Here is a 4,559-nt window from a genome sequence, read left to right as displayed (position 1 = left end):
TTCACACATAATCTATTCGGTATTCCCTGACCCTCAGTTCTTCTCAGGTTTGTTTACAAGGTGTTTTTTATATTGATGTGCCTGATATCTGTAGATATTAATGTTTGACTTTCTAAATTGCTCTTTGATGTTAGCAAAAAGCAAACTTACTGTTAAATAGGTAAAGCCTTTTTTTTTTTTTTTGCTACGCTTTTTTTAGGCGTCTAAAGTTTATTTATATATATACTGTATACTGTGAACATTTTCATATTCTAGTGCTGATCTCAGTGTTAGGTTAAAAAGTTTACCTTCGATTTACATTTTAATACATATCTTTTCTTTGTCAATTTGTGTTCTTTGTTTTTTGTTTCTATTAATGCTAGGGGTCTTCGTAACAACTTAAAACGTAAAGCCACTTTTCTTTATGCAAAGCAACTTAAATCTGACTTTGTGTTTTTACAAGAATCTCACTCTACTATCAACGATGTTAATTTTTGGCGATCTCAATGGGGAAATTCTATCTGGTTATCTCATGGAACTGAACGATCAGCAGGGGTATCAATCCTAAAAAACAGATATAATGGGGATGTTTTACATACAGAATGTGATTCTGCAGGTCATTACATATGTCAAGTCATAAAATGTAATGATTTAGTCTTAATTGTAACTAACATATACGGGTTTAACACGAAGCTAGAAAATGATCATTTATTTTTGACAATTGAAAAAAAAAAATCTAGCTGGTTAAATAAATTTCCAAATGCGAAATTATTACTAGGTGGAGACTTTAACTGTATTATGGATGCTGAATTAGATAAATTTCCTCCAGGACATTCGAACAGAATTAATACCACATTGAAGGCTGTTATGGTACGTCTTAAACTCACAGACATTTGGAGATTCAAATATCCTCAGTCCAAAATGTTTACTTGGTGCAACAATTCTAACTCGAGACATTCAAGGATAGACTTTTGGTTAGTTTCGGAGAGCTTTGACAGCAATAGCATAGATGTAGGTGCTTGGCCTTCTCCAGCAACAGATCATAAAGCCATATATATTAAAATAAATCTAACTTCTCTATCTAATTCTTCTGTTGTTAAATTTACATACTGGAAACTCAACAGCTCATTATTACAAAAAGACAATGTGAAAAAGGAGCTTAAAGAACTCATCTCAAACTTTTGGTCTATAGCTCAAGAAGATTTAAAGTATAGAAATAACTGGGAATTATTAAAATTTGAAATTGGCAAATATTTAAGGAAGGTTGGCAGCCTTAATGCAAAATCCAGAAGATTAGAGGAAGAAAATATAATCTCTCAAATCACACAGTTATCTAATAAACAAATTGACACTTTAACTGAAGAGGATAAATTGAACCTTGTTAAATTACAAGATAAATTAGATCGTTTATACACAGACAAAGCAAAAGGAGCTTTTATCAGATCAAGATCTAAATGGCTTGAAGAAGGTGAGCGTAATTCCCATTATTTCTTTAGTTTAGAAAGAAACACTCAAGCATAAATAATATTAGCAAATTAATGTTAAATGGGGTTATAACAGAGGATTACAGATTAATCTCTAAACATTGTAGTCATTTCTATAAGGAACTTTATAGCTCTACATTTTCTCAGGAAGCTACAGATCACCTCTTAGAATCGCTGAATGTTAAATCTATCAGCCAAGAAGACTCTATATTATGTGATCAACCCATCTCATTAGAAGAAGTCAAAGATGCAATTGGACTATTAAAAAATAATAAATCTCCAGGTACGGATGGTCTTACTGCTGAATTATATAAAACTTTTTCTGAAGAGTTGTCTCCCTTTCTTCTTGAGGTATTTGCAGAAAGCATAAGAAACCAACAACTTCCCACTACGATGAATCAAGGTTTGACCACGTTGATTCCGAAGCCTAATAAGGACCTATTAATGATTGATAATTGGAGACCAATTAGCTTCCTAAATAATGATTATAAAGTATTTGCTCTAATTATAGCTAACAGACTTAAGATGGTTCTTGACTCTGTTATTGATGAAACACAATCTGGCTTTATGCCTAAAAGACACATAACTAACAATATCAGATTGGTTTTAGATATTCTGGATTATTCTGACCTCATAAATTGCAGTGGTTTCATTTTATTTTTAGACTTCTACAAGGCCTTCGATACGGTGGAGCATGAATTTATATTTCAAGCTCTGGATAAGTATGGTTTTGGCTCTTACTTCTCTACAGTGATTAAAACATTATACCATAACAGTAACAGCAGTATTAAATTAACAAACGGTACTTCACCCAGATTTAACATACAAAGAGGGATAAGACAAGACTGTCCCATTTCTCCATACCTGTTTTTGTTAATTGCCCAACTATTGTCTAACCATATGAAATCAAGCAATGTAAAAGGTATATCGTTAATTGGCAAAGATTTACTCATAACACAGTTAGCGGATGACACTACATTATTCCTAAAAGATGAAGATCAAATCTCTATTGCTATTGAAACAATCTCCATATTTTCCAAAGCTTCTGGATTGTACTTGAATATTCCTAAATGTGAACTTATGGCGATAAAAGAATGTTCGAAAACAGCTTTGTGTAACATTCCAATAAAACAAGAAATTCGTTATTTAGGTATTATAATAACCAAAAATCAGGAAAGTAGAATCACTCAAAATTTCTATCCTATTCTAGAGAAACTCAAAAACAGATTTAATCAGTGGCTCTTAAGAGATTTGTCGTTAAAAGGCAGAGTATTAATAACGAAAGCAGAAGGCATCTCTCGTCTTACATACGCTGCATTGGCATTGCACCTTGATAAAAAACTCATAAAAGAGGTTGAAAAGTTACTTTTCAACTTTATCTGGAAAAATAGGACACACAACTAAAAAAACAGTTCTTATGAACTCCTATGTCAATGGAGGACTTAATGTGTTAGATTTTAACACTTTAAATAACACATTCAAAATAAATTGGTTAAAGAATCTAATTACTAATCCTACTTCCATTTGGAATACTATACCTGTGTTTATGTTTTCTAAGTTAGGTGGCACGGAATTTTTCCTTACTTGTAATTTTGATATTGATAAAATCCCTTTAAAAATCTCTGCTTTTCATCGTCAAGCTTTTTTAGCATGGACTCTTATTTACAAGCATAACTTTAGTCCACACAATTATTATATCTGGAATAACAAGGATGTTTTATTTAAAAGAAAATCTCTCTTCTTAGATCGTTGGTTTAGGAATAACATTGTTTTAGTCAACCAATTATTTGATTCAAATGGTACGCTTTTCTCCTATGAAGAATTTTGTTTACTTTTCAATTTAGCTATAAATCGTGATGATTATACAAAAGTATTTGGATCAATACCATCAGGGGTTTGTATGCTGTTTAAGAATCAACCTAATATCACTTCATTCCACAGGCCGTTGGCATCTCCCATACAAACTTTTGTTGGCAAGATTTGCTTTTCTAAGCAATCTAAAAACAACAATAAATCAATCAGAGCTTTATTTCAGAGTACCATAACCACGCTACCATATGTCATTTTTTTCTGGAACCGGCTGTCAGATGGTTTTATGTGGAACGAAGTTTGGAGACTCCCTAATCAGTTTTTAATTACCAACAAAATTAAAGATATTTCTTATAAGTTAATACACAGAATTTATCCTTCTAAAGATGATCTTCAAAGCAAATTCAAATTAGACATTGATACAAGCTGTAGCTTTTGTAAAACTTCCAAGGAATCTACTACACATCTTTTTTGGTTTTGTAACCTTGTACAAGATTTTTGAGTTTATGTGTTTTTATTTCAGAAAATATATTTAAAGGATTTGTACTGTTTTGGAAATATGTTTTGTTTGGTCTGCACAAAAACCAAAAACAATTCAACTTTGATAACAGATATATGATTAACTTGTTAATTTTAATGGCTAAATTTCATATTCATAAGTCCAAATGTTTAGGAAGACATCCCTCTTTTTATGTATTCTCCTTTGAACTTGTACAGTATTTTAACTCAATTAAGAACTCCACTAACCCAAAAGCTATAAAAACTATTGGTGTTTGTGAAAAAATCCAAATCTTTCAATCACTTTATTCTTTGGCTTGATCAGTTACTTTCCCCCTAGCATATTTATATTGTTGTTTTTGAATACTGTTCTTGTATTTGTTTATCTATACATACAATTCTTTTGTAAGTACAACACCATTATTGTGGTACTGTTTAATTCCATTTTGTATTGTACTGATGTTTAAATAAAGGTTAAAAAAAAACAAAACAAAAAAAAACTAGCTGCCACCATTGTTGGTGATACAACTGAGCTGGGCCGCGCTATGAATTCTGGGACACAGCTTCTTCTTCTTCGGGGTTTAACGGCAGCTGGCATCCTTGTACATGCAGTGCTGCCATCTTCTGTTTCAGTCCGTTATTACACTCTTAAATCCTACTACTTATTCCTGCGTCTTTTGCGTCGACTATTAAATTAGTCGTCGACGATTTTAATAGTCGACTAATCGTGGCAGCCCTGGAGCGAACACACAAACTCCCTGAGTGTCTCTTGGACCACTGTGAGCAACA

At 32.2% G+C, this 4,559-nt stretch overlaps 1 long non-coding RNA gene across 1 annotated transcript; it reads left to right on the top strand.

Moving 5' to 3' along the window:
• The first annotated feature begins 854 nt into the window (after positions 1–854).
• On the top strand, positions 855–4,174 carry LOC146496918 (uncharacterized). The gene is made up of 2 exons (XR_014870781.1): positions 855–911; positions 969–4,174. It is a non-coding gene; the product is annotated as an uncharacterized LOC146496918 (long non-coding RNA).
• The last annotated feature ends 385 nt before the right edge of the window (positions 4,175–4,559 follow it).

Source organism: Neolamprologus multifasciatus, chromosome 18 (assembly GCF_963576455.1).
Source record: "Neolamprologus multifasciatus chromosome 18, fNeoMul1.2, whole genome shotgun sequence".
In the NCBI taxonomy this organism is placed as follows: domain Eukaryota; kingdom Metazoa; phylum Chordata; class Actinopteri; order Cichliformes; family Cichlidae; genus Neolamprologus; species Neolamprologus multifasciatus.
Note: the sequence above shows the minus strand (reverse complement) of the source record. Positions and strands in the feature narration are given on the sequence as shown.